The sequence below is a fragment of the Protopterus annectens genome, chromosome 1.part1, assembly GCF_019279795.1.
Source record: "Protopterus annectens isolate FY-2018-M chromosome 1.part1, PAN1.0, whole genome shotgun sequence".
NCBI classification, from domain to species: Eukaryota; Metazoa; Chordata; order Ceratodontiformes; family Protopteridae; genus Protopterus; species Protopterus annectens.
The window spans coordinates 1,844,522,484-1,844,539,632 of NC_056726.1; the positions used below are offsets into that span (position 1 = coordinate 1,844,522,484).

A 17,149-nucleotide genomic window follows, 5' to 3' on the forward strand; every position below is an offset into this window, starting at 1 on the left:
ATGCCAAAAAGGAAATCGCTATGTATTGGTCTTACCAAAGTATGTTTAAATAAAGTATTATTGGAGTTCTTTATCCTAATGCTGTATAAGTGGTCATAAATTTGTTTACTTAAAAATCTCTCCATCTTCCATATATAAAAGCATGTGCATTTGCACATAGCTAAATACACAATTCCCTTACTGGAACAATTACCTCTTTTAAAATAAGTCTTACTATGGAGGGGGTTATCTACACTAACAGTTTCCTCTTCGTAAGTAAATTTACAATAAGGGAATCTCCCACATTTTTAGTACCACCGCCATGCCTCTCATTTTTCCGTTTAAAACTTCCTTCAAATATACACTTTAAATTCTGCCCTGTCTTAAAGACAAATTTTGGGTCTGTACCCAGTGTCCCGACCAGTTCAAGGTTAAATCTCAACATGTTCCAATTATTCAATTTACTAGTTTTAACAGAATTTGCAGTGTGGTTATATTCCATGATCGTGGATTTATTAAAGTCCCCCTTTGGTCTTATGTTCATTCACCTTATCCACATATTTAACTCCTGTTAGTGGCTTATATTTTGTCCCCCATCCCGTAATAATCTGCTGTGATACTTCAGCAATTACATTCTGTGGATAACTTCTTTCCATGAATAACCTAGAAATGAATTATATTTCTTTCTGAAAGTCATCAAAAATCAGTCATCCTCGCAGCTCTAACGTACTACCCTTTAATAATGCTCTCTTTCTTTTTATAGATTCTTTCATGATTGCCGTTATTTTGAAGAAGTCCTGATTGAAGTAGGAAGAAAGCACTTAATTATATGTCTGTGGTTCAATAAATATTCTTGTGGTGTATTTAATGGGTTTCCTCCACATTTGTTGTGAATTCGCCATATACCACTATTTTCTTTTAGTTAATTTAGTAGCTTAGTGGCGGTATTTCCCTTTTGTTTTTGTTTTTGTATATTTTCTTTATGCAAGCTTAAAGCTGTAGATATATTTGAGTTTACAAAGTGCATTGTTTAATTTTATTTGTTTTAAGGCAGGAGTTGTATTCCACTTCTAAAGCTTCTGGTTGTTTGATCATTAACTTTAATGGTACATGAACTTGAATTTTGTTTTTTCACCTGTCATAGAGTTGTTTAAACTATTGCTGCCATGACAGTATTTAAAAATTGATTTATTTTAGGGGCAAACACTAATTGTGTTCGTAGATTATTACTCTTCTAACTATTGGCAGTATTACCATAAAATAGGGAAGGGAGTATCAGACTAAAGAGATATCAATAATCCTGTCCTCAAAATAATGCATGCATGTGTGTGGGTGTGGGTGGAGACGCACCTTTGTGCAAAAAAAGTCTTGAACAATTTTGTAGTAATTGCTAATTAAATAATACTGAAATACACTGAGGATAGGAAGTGAGATGAGGAAGTTCCTGAGGATCCAGCGATTATGACTCATCTTTTCAACTGGTAAGTGTACAGCTTATTTAAGTGTGGCGGGTGTTGGTTTCTACCCAATTTAGCAGTGTCCATTTGTAGTATTCTGCTAAGGCAGTCACCTGTAGGAAGGAAAGCCTTTCTAATTAAAAAAATATTGCCAATGTCCGATAGCCATTATTAATATCGTTGCTCTGTATTAATTGCATTTTTCAGTTTTCCTTCATGTATTGCCTTGCATTAGCCTTGCTAATCTTCTGATATGTAGTAGATTGCTGTAGGTAATCATTTCCAGAAGAAAGCAGTAATCACTGTTTAATCACTTAAATGCACTGAGTGCATGATTTCATGCTTCATTTGAAAAAAAATTGTAGCAGGAGAACAAGGCTGTCTTGATTAGTTCTGGATGCATTTGCCTACTTTTTAATTAACAAAAAATGTAGGCCAAATGGCACATCTCAAAGCAAATGGACTTCAAAGCTGTACCTATGAAATGGATATTTTTGCTGGGGCATTAAATTGTCAAGAGGTCAAAAAGGCAAATAAGTAAACAGGGGATGTTGGAGGAGGCTGGATATCTAGCTTTACAAACCACATTCCATTCCTCAAATCTTTAGTTTGTCTAAGAGGAATAAACCAGGGCAGAAAAACAGAACTTTGTTACCCAGGCTTAGACACTAATGCACTGACAATAAAGAGAAGTATGTTTGCAGCTGCAGTTGGGTTAATTGAAAGCAGACACAAAATATGTGCCGGTTTTGCTTCCTGTAGGGAGCAGTCCATCTTCAGCAGTTCTTCAACTTATTTTATCTGCTGAGCTAACAACACAGAACTAGATAGCTACAGCTTAGTTCAGAGAAGGAGCCTGTCTTGGTTACATAACTGAGAACTGCTATACAGCCAATACTGCTTTAAAGGAGCTGAAAACTGAACTGTTTCCCTTGCTGCTTTCAGGGCCATGGTCATCCACAGAGGTAATGAGGTCTATTGCAGTGAAGAACAAGAGGTTTACCTAAAAAGGAAACCAGCCATCTTCATCCTACACTTTACTGGACTTGTACCTTAGGATACACCAGCATGGTTTCACAAGGAATGATTTCTTTTTACTGGATTCTTGAGAGAGTGGATACAGCTCAGAACTGCTTCTCGTTTGTTCATCAAAGAGCAAAGACTCTTAAAGACTACTTTCTTCCTGAAGAATCTGAGGAAAAAGAACCTGGACTAAACTTTAACCCCTCCCCCCAGCACTGTTTCCTACCCAAAAGTTTGCGGATGTAAAAGAACATTTTTGTAGGGATTTACAAGTGTTACTTGACCTTGGCCTCTGAAAGACATGCGTGAATGGGTGCCTTCATTGAAGGTTGGGCGTCGGGCTGGCAACTCAGCACCATAAAAAAAAATCGACTGCCAATCATTAGCGGACCGAAGTTCCGCTGTGGCGACCCCTAACCAGGAAAAGCCGAAAAGACAAACAAACCTGACCTTCCTAAACATAATATGAACTTATTAAACTTTTTGATGAACACTTGACTAATTAGTTGAACTTTTTTCTGCCTTGTTAATCTTTACAACACTTTTACATACTGCCTATTCATTAAGTTATTCTAATTTGATATTTTTAATATTGTAATACATTGTATGCGGTGCTGCGGTAGCGTTGTCGCCTCACAGTTAGACGTTGCCCATTCGATTCTCAGAGCGTCTTCTGTGTGGCGACATGCGTGAATGGGCGTTCCTTTGTTGAAGGTTGTGCATTAGGCCCGGCAAGCCAGCAGGTAAAACTCTACTGCCAATCATTAGCGGACCGGAGTTCCGCTGTGGCGACCCCTAACCGGGAAAAGCCAAAAGAAACAAACAATACATTTTATTTTTATACACACTCAACCTGGTGCTCGCTAGCTGTTTTTAATTCTTAGCTTAATTTGAACCTACAACAGTAGGTATGGGTTTCTCATCTTAAGAGTCCCTCGACTGAAAGCCCTCTGACTGATTTGTCGTTGAAAGGAGGCCGGCCGCTCTCTGATCCCTATCTGTGGGACGGTTTCTGAACCAAAAGGGGAAACGGAGTCTCATCTGGTTCAGGTAGGATGAAAAATAAACTTTTCTTTTAATTTAATTTAACCTTGTCGACAAGAGTTTTATTTTTAGTTAAGGGTGGGTAGGATTACTTGTTAGGATTATTTTGTTAGGATCACTCATTAAGATAGCCCCATTTTATAATAAGCCCTGTAAAATAACTTTGATACAGTCCTAAAATAAGAAATCTAGGGGAAACATGGGTTCGAGTTGCTGCAAGTGTGAGAGTGATGTCTGTTTAAATGTTGATGCTAAGTATATGAAAGGTTTAAACAAAAATAATGTTAAATTTTTGAAAAAGTGGAAGTCGAGATATGATTTTGATGGTACACTGAATAAGAATGCCTTTGCAAAATTGGTTAGAGATTTGAAAAGAGATGCGGGAACTAGAACTAAGACAATTACGATTTCCCCAAGCACAAAGATGGTTAGAAGAGGCAAATAAATGAGCTATAAAAGAAAAACAGTGCCAGGAAAAAGAAAAAATAAATCAAAAGGGATCACTGGTGCCAAGTGGAAAAGTAGCTTTATTTTTAGATAAGGAGGATGAGCATACAGTTTGTGCGGTACAAAGGCAGGCAACTGCCCCACCGTATGGGGAAATTGCTGCTGCCATACCGGCGGAACCTCCTCAATATCAGTCTGAAGATGTGGGATCTGTACAGCAGGGTGGGTTATTGGCTGCTCAAGGAAGCGTTGTGACCCTTCCAATTTACCCGTAAATTCCCGTAGTACCCAAGGTTGCTTTGCAACAGGTAGACCAACCTATGCAGTTAAGGTCAGGACCAGCAGGGCAAGGACATTGAGCAATTAAACTTTCTGACTACTCAGAAGCTCTTCCCTTAATACAAGTTGCAAACCCACAAGCAGGGGATGTTGGACAAGAGCCAACTATTTTAGTTTATCGTCCCTGGGCTAGAGAGGATATAAAACAAGCTACAGATGGTATTCCTCATCCCAAGGTTAATTTTCAAAAGTTTTCTGAGGACATAGTTGGTATGCGTTTAAGTTATCATCTAAATGGTTTAGAAGTAGAACAAGTAGTGCGACAAATCCTGGGTCCAGACATGTAAGGCAGATGACAGCACTACATTAAAGCATAATTCTGGGGTGTTAGACACGCGAGTCACTGATCTGTTAAAGAGGATTTCTGATAAGCGGCATCCAAGAGCAGATTGGACAGTAATAAATCAGTGCATCCAAAATGATGATGAATCTGTGGATCACTATTATAAGATTGACAGAAGTGTTCAATAACCATTGTGGAATGATGATTCCGCAGGATCAGACCAATGATAGTCCATATGAACAGCAATTGCAAAATGCTTTTCTTAAAGGTTGTAGGGCTCCGATAAGTAGTTTTATAACTAAGCATATGGTAGATCATTGAACATGTAGATTGCAACCTTTGTTTAAATATGCATGGCATGCTGAGCGACATTTCAATTTAAAAAAGAAAAAGAAAGTACAAGTGTTAGCTGTAGGGGATGATGGTGGTATATTCTTGGTACAGGACCAAAGGGGGCAAGGGTGCCGTGGTGGCGTAAAAAAACGTGGAGGCCCGAAATGGGACACGTTAAATAAACCAGGTGGACATTCGGAGGAATATGAGGGGAGGTTAAAATGTGGAGAATGTTTTAAGTGCGGTAGATGTGGGCACTTCTCTGCCAACTGTGAAGAGTGGCAACACCCCCACAGCTTACGAACAAGGGCTCCGCATGACTATATGATAGTAATGGAAGGCGCCAAATTCATTATTGTGATTATTGTAGAGAAGAAGAAAATGAGTATGATTGTGATGATGATGAGGCAGACACTCTCTGCGATGAATGTCAGAACACTCAGAAGGAAGGGTGAGATTGTGACTATGAAGTCATAAACCAGGCAAATTTGGGTATTGCTATGCATATGGATCAAAAACCCATGATAGAGTTTTTGGTTGAGGGACAGAAAGTGGAGTTTTTATGTGATTCACGTGCATCGCGTACACTTTTGGGTCCAGCAGTTCTGCCCCCGAACTGCGAGACAGACCAGTTTGTCCTTGTGAAAGCGGCAAACGGGAAAATCTATAAGGAACCACTGTCTCATCCTCTATTGTTCACAGATCCACAAACAAACCAAACTGTTAGGTGTAGGGTAATTATATCGAAAGTTTGTCCAGTTAATTTGCTGGGAAGAGATTTGATGCATTTGTTTGGAATAGCGGCAATTCCCACACCTAAAGGCATTGAGGCGAAAATGGCTTGGTGGTACAAGGGAGTACAAGACTTGTTTTACTGGTATAGCCAGGACTTGATTTCAAACGGGCCGGGGAGGGTTGATACAGATTTGATCAACCTAGCTTTAAGTAAATCTAGGAGCGGGTCACTGCAGGTTGCGGTGCACTTACATTGTACAATGTTCTACAGAAAGGCCCCTGGTCCGGATAAAGAATTTGAAAAAGAATTCTTTAAGCACAAACGTGCAAGGATAATTTTGAATGATATGTTTTGGGATACGCAAGGTAATACAGTAGTGACCTGTACTTTGACTAAGGAAATGAGTTCTTTATATCGCTCAGGTTATAGCCCACATATTTCAATTACTAAAGCGGTGGGGACACATTGGGTAAATTTGGCGAAAAAGGTAACGAATTGGGACACAATGTCCGAAAGTCAATTGAAAGATCAACAGATCCAGGTACAAAGATTAAATTGGGTGACTTGGGCACAACCAAGTGTGCACCTCAGGGATGACAAAACAGAAATGGCATGACAAATCCTCCTAACTCAAGAGGAAGATAGTGCGTTAAGTGCCTTACCTGTAGACTTATGGACAAAAGGTAAAGGGGATGTAGGACTGATGAAAACAGCAGGTGAAGTTTGTATAACTCCAAAGTCAGGTTTTAGACCTCGTAAGCACCAATACCCGCTAAGTAAACAAGCAGAGGAAGGAATTAAGCCAGTCATTGAGCAGCTAAAACAGGTAGGAATTCTTGTTGAATGCCCAGATTCGCCCTGCAATACTCCGTTGTTTCCTGTAAAGAAACCGGATGGGTCATGGAGGTTGGTTCAGGATTTACAAGCAGTTAATTCAGCTGTGATCCCAAGAGCACCGGTGGTCCCTGACCCCTATACATTACTTAATGATTTACTACCTCAGCACAGATATTTTTCTGTCATAGATATAATCAATGCCTTTTTCTCCATACCAGTACATAAGGAGAGTAGATTTTGGTTTGCATTCACTTATCAAGGTAAAAGATACACCTACACCAGATTGCCACAGGGTTATTGTGAGAGCCCGACAATATTCGCACAAGAAATGGCTGCGAATTTAGCTCAGTTTGTTCCCCCAGAGGGAAGCCAGGTTCTGTTGTATGTAGATGATATTTTGTTGACCTCACCCACGCAGGAAGGTTGTAAAAGGGATACCCTTGCCCTTCTTAGTTTTTTAGCTGAGCAAGGACATAAATAAAGAGAAGTTACAATTGTGGAAAGCACAAGTAAAGTACTTGGGTTATTTAATTTCGCAGGCAGGTAGACAATTGGAGAACAAAAGAAAACAAGCAATTCTTGAGGCACCTATGCCCACAACTAAGCGGGAGATGATGTCCTTTTTAGGTGTGACTAATTTTTGTAGAAGTTGGATCCCTAACTATGCTGAGGAAGTAGGGCCATTGACCGCACTAATCTATAACACTCCCATGGCAGCTAAGAATAATATACAGTGGACAAATACGGCAATACAGGCATTTAATAGAATTAAGCAATTGATAGCAGGATCCTCTGTTTTGGGTTTTCCGAACTATTCTAAGCCGTTTGTACAAATGGTTGATTGTAAGGGAGGATATAGGACTTCGGTTCTGGTACAAGTACATGGGGATAAACAGAGACCGATAGCTTTCTACTCCTCCAGATTAGATCCTGTTGCAAGGGCATTGCCGCATTGTGTTCAAGCTGTAGTGGCAGCCGCCATGGAAGTACAAGCCTCAGCATCATTAGTTTTGTTTCACCCATTGCAATTGCGGGTTCCACATTCAGTAGCTACTATACTTTTGCAAGATAAGATAACATTTTTATCTCCTAGTTGACATTTGTCATGTATGACAGTGCTACTGACACAGCCTCATATGACCATAGAAAGATGTACTACTCTTAATCCGCGACACTTTTGCCAACTCCAGAAGACGGTACTCCACATGTTTGTTTAGAGAGCGTTCATGACAAAGTACTTCCCCGACCAGATTTAACGGATATTCAGTTGGTAGATTCTGATCTCGTTTTGTTTGTAGATGGATCAGCAAAGAAGGACACTGTAGGAAAAACACTAGTAGGGTATACAGTCACCACAGAAACTGAAGTTTTGGAGGCAAAAAGATTGTCAAACATTTATTCTGCACAAGCAGCTGAGTTGGTGGCTTTGACTCGAGCTTGTACCTTAGGGGAGGGTAAGAAGGTGACAATTTATACAGATAGTCAATATGCTTTCTCCACTGTACATGTTTTCGCTCAACAATGGAAGAATAGGAGAATGGTTACTGCGACAGGCAAACCAATAAATCACAGAGATTTAATTTTACAGTTAGATGCAGTGCAACTACCACTTCAGATAGTGATATGTAAATGTTCTACACATACCAACAGAAAAGATCCTGTCTCCAGGGGAAATGCACTTGCTGATATGGCTGCACAAAAGGCAGTTCAAGAAAATGATTTGCTTTTACATGACAATGATTTAGAGCCCGGACACCTCTTAGACTTAGAGACACTAAAAGTAATGCAAACATTGACAACACAGAAGGAAAAATGTTGTTGGGTAAAATATGGTATCACTCAACAGGATGGGTTGTATAGGGCATCAGATGGCAAAATGGTATTACCCTCAAACCTTTTTAGGTATGCGGCATTGGTTAGCCATGGACCTGCCCATGTAGGAATACAGACGATTCAAATAGTGTCTAATGTGTTTTGGTGTAAAGGGTTTTCAACTTATGCAAAGCATTTCTGTTTATCTTGTTTATTATGTGCAAAGTATCATGCTCAGGGGGGAGCTAAAGTCTCAGCAAGCATTCCCTACCCCTCCAGATCCATTCCACACACTCTGTATGGACTTTATTGAATTGACACCCTCAGAGGGAAAAAGGTTCTGTTTAGTCATTATTGATGCTTTTTCTAAATGGGTAGAAGCTTTTCCAGTAAAGCACCCGAATGCACAAACAGTAGCAAAGCTTTTGACTACAGAAATAATTCCCCGATTTGGTTTACCAAGACGCATTTACAGTGATAATGGGTCTCATTTTGTTAACCAGATAGTTCAGAAGTTGGGTCAAGTGTTTCAAATTGATCGTAAATATCATTGTGCTTACCATCCCCAATCAGCTGGACTGGTGGAAAGACACAACGGTGTCTTGAAGAGTAAGCTCCACAAACTAATGGCAGAAACACATACATCATGGACTGCGTGCCTTCCTTTGGCACTCCTGTATATGCGAATCTCACCTTCCTACAAAGGACTTACACCATTTGAACTTTTGTTTGGGAGACCATATTACATCCCGCAGTGGCAAGGATTGTTGCCAGCGGAATGTGAGGGGGGTGAGGATCTAGCGGATTATATGAAGAAGCTGCTAAATGTCAAATCTCTTGTAACCAATGACTCCTTTGCAGATTCCAGAAATGAAACCTTGTTAAGCATGGCACCCGGGGACTGGGTGTGGATCCAAATTGTGAAGAGAAAGAATTGGTCATCCCCCAGGTGGCAAGGCCCATACAAAGTACTTATCTCGACACCTACGGTTGTAAAGATCGCTGAGAGGACTTCGTGGATTCATATCACCCACTGTAAAAAACTCAAGGCTCTTCCTTCTGCCATTGATATTGGTCAAACTCCACTGGACCTCTGAGCGTAAAGTCTGGCTACAAAGGGGGATTAGCCCAATAGGGGTTAGTTCGTCTCAAACCCAGTGAAGAAACCAACGGCGCGAGGTAGTCCTTAGGGAGGATGGCCACGTTCAACTGGTACTTGAACTGTCACATGATGATGATTTTGGTGGCGAAAGTAAATATATCCATACGAGAAGGAACAGTTGCAAGAGAAAAAGGAATGATGGTGCCGCAAGCGCAAACAGGTGTTACTACTGTGTTTAAGGTGAAACTTTGTGAAGGAATTTTGGACTGTTCTAAATGGAACAATAATAATTTCTTGACTCGTGCAAAATACTTGTGCAATAGAGACTGTACGTCCTGGTCAAATGTTTGGTGGTCAACAGATGTGAATGGATGGGAAACAAGTGGTGCAGTGATACCAGAGAATGATAAAAGCAGGCAACAAAGAATAAAAATTGTGCATTTCCAAGGTACCAAAGTAATTACTATAACCATTGTGTCACCACAAGAAAGTGATTCAGGAGTTTATGGAATCGGAGTGTCCCTTCCAACTAGAACTGATCCTTTGGGGACCCTCCAACTTAAAGTACAAAGCCTTAAGAATGCCACAAATAAAGCAGATTTTGCCTTCACAAAAGAAGAACAATTGTTACTCGAGACGGGATTCGTACACCATAATGAATGGTTATCTTGGGTTAGATATAGTACCCGAGAAGCACATCGTGAGAACTGTATTTCTTGTGCAGCAGGTAAACCGCAACTAGCGACAGTCCCATTGATGCAAGATGAAGGTAACCTAACATGTCTGTTAAAATTATTCTTCAACAGAACTGAAGATAAATGCAAAAATGAAACTCAGCGTTTTCCAGTCATAAGCAAAGTTGAGAAACCGCCTGCAGCGATTTCCTATCCAGGATGTTCTTCATCTCACAATTGCTGCAGTCCTTACATATGGGTAGTCCGCTGTCCTCGGTCGGCCCGAATACCAAAGTATTAGGCTGACGTCGGTCATGGGCGCTCAGATCTGACATCATAGCGTCAGGGTATAAAAGCGCATGACCAACGTCATATCCTCAGTCTTTTTTGCCGCATGGTCCGATGCAGAAGCAGCGTTGCAAGTGCCGCTGCGCTCTGAAATTTTCGTATTCTGAGTTTCAGACCGAAACCAAGTTGGGCTAAGTACCTCGTTGGGGAATATTTTTGTTTTTTCTTGTCTCAGTTAATTCCGGATGTCAGAAAAAGTGAATAATTGTATTTCTTGTGGGAAACAGATACCGCATAGGAATTATCACTCTCTTTGCATTCCTTGTTTGGGACGGACCACGTAGTCGGGTGTCGGTTTTGTGCTAGGTTTAATAAGCGCACTATGAAAAGAAGGTTAGATTGTGCTAGGTTAGTCTTTGGTAAGCGGTGTAATTATAATATGCCGTCGGATCCTCCGCCGCTTCCCGAAGAAGCGCAAAGACAAATCCTTGAAACCTATACAGGTTGATTCGTCTTCGACGCCGGTCCTGCAGAAGCTACAGTGGAGCAGGTGGATCCGCTGAAGTTTCTGTTGAGTCTCAGGGGAAACTTTGATTTTGCAGGATGTGGCCTCACAGGAGTCAGGTCAAGCTGAAGGGGCCTCTCAGGTTACTGTTCTCCCTTCTATGCCTAAGGTGGTTAGGCCTTCTGCTACTATTTCTAAGGCTTCTTCTAAGGGCAGGTCTGTTTTGCCTTCCTCTGGTGTCCCTCCAGGTACTTCAGGGTCTGTGCCTAAAAAGCACATGCTTAAAATGGCAGAAGATTTGATTTCTTTAATTAGAGGTTCTATGCCCTCCTGATAAGAGGCCCAGGGTGGAGCCAGAGTTGGAAAGTTTGGATCAGGCCTCAGGCGACTCAGACTCTTTTGCTGAAGATATTCAAGATTTTCCCCTTATTGATTCTGATGCAGAGGATTCCACTCCTTCTGCTTCTCCTCTAGAGGATTTTTCGTTTCAGAAACTCTGCATTCCATGAGGGAGCATTTTAAGTGGGAAGGACAGGATTTCTCTGATTCACGAAAGAGGCTTAGGGAATTCTTGTTTTACCACAGCATAGACCCTTGGCTATACCTCCTGTTTTGGATGTTGTTCAAGATGTTTTCTCGGAGGCTTCCCTTAATCCAGATTCTTTGCCTCCTGCCAGTTAAACCGGACAGGTATTACAGGGTGCCTGAGGCTCATAAATATCTGTATAAGAGTCCTAGGGCGTACCCAGAGACTATTAGTCAGTTGCCTAAGTGTGTTAGAGCTTCTGTTGTAAAGAAGTCGGTTCCTCTAGATAAGGAAGCTAGAGCTTTGGATAGATGGGGTAAGAAGGTGTATACCTCTTCTACTTTAGCAATGAGGGCTTTAAATTGCCAGTTTCATATGTTGAAGTATCAGAATTTCCTCCTTTCTCAGCTAAAATCTAAAGTGGATGCTTTGGCAGAGGGCATAGAGTGTAAAGAATTGCAGGATTTAGTACATGTCTCTGAACAGGTGGGTAAGCATTCTTTGCAGTGTGGTTTTGATGCTGTGCAGGCCTCTTCTAGGGTGGCTGCCACTGGATCAGTTCTTCGTAGGCATGCCTGGCTTAAGGATCAGAATTTGTCTGAGCATGTTAAAACTAGAATTCTGGATGCCCTTTACAGTCTGAAGTTTTGTTTGGTCCCCTGTGGAGTCGGTTTTGAAGAAAATGGAAGACAAGGCTAAGTCTATGCAGACTGTTAAAGATTTTTTGCAGGTGCAACCTCCAAAGTTTAGTAGAAATTGGCCTACTAAGGGGTGGACCTACCCTTCTTCTGATACTCAGTCTAGGGGTAGATCTAGACTTGGCAGGGGCAGAGCTCACAGTACATTCAGGCCTAGAACTTGGAGTTCACCTGCACAATCTGCAGGTGAGGGCAGGGGCCAGTCCTTTCGTAAACAGGCCCAATGACCTGCATTTTCAGCTGCCAGATTCTTCTTCCCTGGCAGCTCCTTTGGGAGGAAAATTAGCACTCTTCAAGCAAAACTGGCTTTTAGTCACCCAGGACAAATGGGTATTGGACATTATAAACCGAGGCTACAAGTTCTATTTCCATACATTGCCTCCTTTCAAAGGCATGCCAGACGTTCCTCCTCGGCAAAGGATAGAGGCTCACAGGCAGATTTCTTTACTTCTTCAAATAGGAGCTATACAGCCAGTTCCTCTGTCAGAAGTGGGACTAGGATTTTATTCTCGCCTGTTTCTAGTACCAAAGAAAGGGAACACGTGGAGACCAATTTTGGATTTATCTATCCTCAACACTTATCTGGACATTCCAAAGTTCAAAATGCTGACGTTACAACAGCTTTTACCTCTGTTGGGAAAAGATCACTGGATGGTAACTCTGGATCTCAAAGAGGCTTATCTTCATGTTCCTGTCAGGCCCAGTTGCAGGAGGTACCTGCGCTGGGCTGGAAATTTACATTATCAGTTCTCTGCATTGCCCTTTGGCTTATCTACTGCCCAGAGTGTTCACAAAGGTTCTGGCTCCAGTGATAGCCTTTTTCAGGTTAAAAGGAATACAGATTTATCCTTATTTAGACGATTGCCTGATTATTGCACAACACAAAGACGAACTTCTGCATCATCTACAGTATGTGATGGTAGTGTTAAGATGCCTAGGGTATTCTGTGAACGAAACAAAGTCCAGTCTAGTACCCTCTCAGGACATGTGCTTTCTGGGTGTGAGACTGAATACAGCTTCCCAGATGGCCTTTTTGACCTCGGACAAACAAAGAAGCCTTTCTTTATTTCCATCAAATGTCTCTACAATCCAGGCTGACTGCAAAGACAGTCCTTCAAGCCTTGGGGTTCATGGCATCTTGTATTCTGGTGCTTCCCAATGCCAAACTGCATATGAGGAAGCTTCAATGGTATCTCAAAATGTATGGACACAACACTGCCAAGATCTAGACACTGTCATTCAGATAATACCTTGCATTCAGAAAGAATTTTTGTGGTGGGCTCAGGAATGTCACCTAAACAAGGGACTCTCTGTGACCCGACCAGAGGCGAGTCAGATTCTAACGACAGATGCCTCGGACAAGGCTTGGGGAGCACACCTCAATGGAAAATGGGTGCAAGACACGTGGCCTGTCAGACTTCAACATTTGCATATCAATTTGAAGGAGATGTTAGCAGTCCAATTTGCATTGATGGCTTTCAAGGATTTACTTCACCCAGGACAGGTGTTGATTCAAACAGACAACACTACTGTCATGTGGTACATCAACAAGCAAGGGGAACCCATTCGTACCCTCTTTGCAGGCAAGCGATGATTTTGTGGGAGACTGCTCTCAGTTTACACCTCAATCTTCAGGCAAGGTTTCTACCAGGAGCACAGAACTCCTTAGCGGATGTGTTGAGCAGACAAATTGTGGATCCTCACGAGTGGAAACTGGATCCTCATGTGTTTCAAAAGTTGACAGTGTTATGGGGACTCCAGACATAGATCTGTTCACTTCTCCACTAAATTACCAGTTGCCAAAGTTTTGCACAAAATGTTTCATCCCACAGCTTGGAAGGTGGATGCTCTATCATTCAGTTGGAACAATCTTCATGTCTATGCCTTTCCACCTCTGCCTCTCATTCCCAAGGTACTCCTGAAGGCCAGAATAGACAAGCCATCCATGATTCTGATAGCCGGATTGGCCTCAACAGCACTGGTACCCACTACTGAGGAGTTTGGCAGGAGCCTCCATGGCCTCTGCCTTTGATTCCGTGATCTTTGTCTCAGGAGGGCAATCACTTCCTCAATGTCAAGATTCAGTCTCTGCATCTCACAGCCTGGCATATTCTGTTGTAGACCTTGGAGAGTCTCAGCTTCCATAACAAGTTTTGAATGTTATTTTGGAGGCCAGAAGGCCTAGTACAAGGAAAGTTTACGCTGATAAATGGAGGAGATTTTTTCTTTGGAGCAAAGCGAAGGACTTTGATGTTTCCAAGCCTGATTTAAGTGTTTCTCTTCAATATCTTACTGAGTTATTGGACAAGGGTTTGTCTTTCTCCTCGATAAAGGTTCATGCTGCAGCCATTTCTGCTCACTATGATTGTGACCCTCCTTTATTTTCCCATCCTTTGTTTAAGCAATTTCTTAGAGGGGCAAAGAACATAAGACCGCCACGTAGAGCTCCTACTCCTGCTTGGAATCTCAATTTTGTGTTGGAAAAGCTTACTCTACAACCTTTTGAGCCTGCAGCTACTGCCGAGTTAAAGTATTTATCATGGAAGACTGCTTTTGTTGGCCATTACCTCTGCAAGAAGGGTTTCTGAATTACAGGCCCTTATGGCAGTGGAACCTTTCCTGATTTTTCATAAGGATAGGGTATCTTTGCGTACTAATCCTTCCTTTATGCCTAAAGTGGTTTCTAGTGTGGCCTTGAACCAAACTATTCATTTGCCTACTTTTATGCAAACCCTCAAAATAAAGGGAGAAGATTTTGCATACTTTGGATATTCACAGGCAGTTACGTTATTATTTGAGCAGAACCAAGGGGTTCAGGCAGTCTCAGCAGTTGTTTGTTTCTTTTGCTTTGGGTTCTCAGGGAAAACCTGTTTCAAAACAAACTATTTCTAAATGGATTGGGTTTTGTATTTCTTTCTGTTATTCCCATCATGGTAAGGAGATTCCGGCTGGAATCAGACCTCATTCCACTAGAGCTACTGCCACTTCTACTGCCTTTCTAAGGGTAGCTACAAAAGATATTTTGGAAGCAGCCACTTGGAGTTCAGTACATATTTTTTCCAAGCAATACCACCTTCCTCTTTATTCTAAGTCTAGGGCTGGATTTGCCACTGCTATATTACAGGGCATTTTAGCAGCCCCTAATGCTTTATGATTTTGCCATCCTCCCTTTACCTCTGCTTTGGGATTCTACCCATATGTAAGGACTGCAGCAATGTGAGATGAAGAACATAGTACAGTTTTGTACCTACCATAAATGTAGATGTTCGAAGATCCACATTGCTGCAGTCCAATTTACCTCCCTCCTTCCCTCTGTAGTTTGGCATGGTTATATGGTTTGGGTGATGGTTGTTGTTGGGCATGTTTTTGGGAGGCATCCTGTTTTTGGGCTGTGGCCTTTCTTTTTAGGGCCTTCTGACATCTGGGGCAAGAAAAGACAGAGGATATGACGTCGGTCATGCGCTTTTATACCCTGACGCTATGATGTCAGATCTGAGCGCCCATGACCGACGTCAGCCTAATACTTTGGTATTCGGGCCGACTGAGGACAGCGGACTACCCATATGTAAGGACTGCAGCAATGTGGATCTTCGAACATCTACATTTATGGTAGGTACAAAACTGTACTTTCGTATATGTGCATTTCCAGAGATGGCACAGGGAAGAATTATGGCAATATGGGACAGAACTATTGCAATGTTACTGTGAATGGCAATGAGAATCCATTTCTGGAGAACCAAACTCATAGTTTAGCAGACGTATGGTGGTTATGTGGAGACAACAAACTCAGATCAAGGCTTACGATTCCCTGGAATAGAACTTGTGCACTTGTAAAGTTAATTCTGCCATTCTACATTTTCCCAGTTCCAGCAAGCAGTTTCGTGAGAGAACCTGAAATAAAGCCGAAGTGGTTGAGTAGGAGAAAAAGAGAGGCACCGAAGCAATCTTTCGATAACGGTGTCTACATAGATAGCCTTGGCATACCAAGAGGCGTACCTGATGAATACAAAGCAATAAACCAAATAGCAGCTGGGTTTACATCCATCTTTGTCTGGATTCAACCTAATAAGAATGTGGACTGGATCAACTACATTTACTATAACCAGCAGCGTTTTGTGAACTATACCAAAGATGCATTGAAAGGAATTGCTGAACAACTGGAGGCCACTTCGCAGGTGGCATGGCAGAATCAAATTGTGTTGGATATGCTCCTTGCCAAAGAAGGAGGAGTTTGCAAGATGTTTGGGACTTTCTGTTGTACATATATTCCAAACAACACTGCACCTGACGGAAGTATCACTAGAGCTTTGAAAGGTTTGGAAATGTTATCTGAAGAATTGGCAGAGAACTCTGGGGTAAGTAATCCCTTTACAGACTTTCTACAAGCGTGGTTTGGAAAATGGAGTCATCTCATCAGCAGTTTCCTGGTGTCCGTTGGAGTCGCTGTGGCTGTCGTGGTGGTATGTGGTTGTTGTTGTATACCCTGTATCAGAGGTCTTCTACAAAGACTGGTTGATACTGCTGTTTGAAGATGATGTACCAGCAATTGCAACAGACTGGTGAAAGTGAATACATTGAAGTCTGACTTTTGCAAATGTTTTTGAAGTTTAAAAATTTGTCTTGCCAATGAAGTAATGTATGCAAAGAAAAACTTAGTTTTTACCATATATTGCTGAAATAAAAAGACAAAAGTGTTTTCAGGGGGGAAATGTTAAGAGAAAAAGTTTTAAAACATACTGTTATGTCTTTTTCCTCCTCTTGCAAAGTGAACATGTTATTTGTTGGGATATGCCTATCAAAGATGGGCCTCATCTGTGAACAAAATGCAACATTGCTTATAAACCTGAATAATATCGGTTTTCTGCTTTTCAGAATAAAGAGATTTGGTTATAGCTTAGTGAAGCCTGGGATAAGGACGCATGGCCGAGTAAGAGTTAATTTACTGAAGCAGGCTGTGTGTCCTGGAAAATTTGAGCTACCATTGTTGAACTGAACATTCTGTACTTCTTGAACATTCTGTACTAACTGTTGGTTTGAGGTGATTTGTGATAAACATGTTTATCCTA

At 41.5% G+C, this 17,149-nt stretch overlaps 1 protein-coding gene across 3 annotated transcripts in view; it reads left to right on the forward strand.

Annotated features, from left to right (window-relative positions):
• Positions 1 to 17,149, forward strand: part of MOCS1 (molybdenum cofactor synthesis 1) — a 1,733,254-nt gene that overhangs the window by 1,066,103 nt on the left and 650,002 nt on the right. The window lies entirely within an intron of this gene.